Raw genomic sequence first — 757 nt, forward strand, 5'->3', positions numbered from 1 at the left:
CCCCCCCCCCCCCCCCCCCCCGCTCGCGCGCGCTCTCTCTCTCTCTCTCTCTCTCTCTCTCTCTCTCTCTCTCTCTCTCTCTCTCTCTCGGCCAATTGCCTGCCTCAGGAGAGGAACAGAGGTGTGAGGTCCGGAGGCCTCCAGGGTGGACTGTGGGCACGATGCCTAGCCTCTGACTCATTGTGGTTCTGGTTCTCATATGGAATTCTAGAATTTTTAAAGAACTCTGTACTGTGATCACAAACTAAAATGCCACATAGGATTCGGGTATTCTAGCATCCAATATGGATTTCTAGGATGCTGTGATTAGCCAGCCAAGTGTAAAACATTCAAGGCAGCCCCCAGCCTAGAGACAGTCTGTGAAGTCCAACCTTGGTGGTGCTGGGGGAGGGGGCAGAGGACCTGTGTCCATCAGCTCATACCGGAGGCCTTGATGTGACACGGTCCTCAGCCCAGACCTGAAGCCCTGCCAACCTGCCACCATGGTCACACCTGCAGTGGAGAACAGATCCCAGTGTCCCATGAACAGACGTGTACCTAGCTCCATGCCGATCCTTTGTGTTTACCTTTTGCTTTGTTAATTATGTGTCAGCCTCCCAGAGGGCTCCCAAACTAATAGGAAGTGTTTCTGTAACCAGCCTGCCACCCACTGATTCAGAAATGGAAATCGCAGTCTACAGCCCACGGCTTCTGCCAGCTAGCCCAGGAAGTCCTTGAATCAGTATTCCAATTAGAGTCGAGCCTCTCGATTGTGTTA

The sequence above is a fragment of the Lipotes vexillifer genome, unplaced genomic scaffold (assembly GCF_000442215.2).
Source record: "Lipotes vexillifer unplaced genomic scaffold, Lipotes_vexillifer_v1.1 scaffold697, whole genome shotgun sequence".
Classification (NCBI taxonomy): Eukaryota; Metazoa; Chordata; class Mammalia; order Artiodactyla; family Lipotidae; genus Lipotes; species Lipotes vexillifer.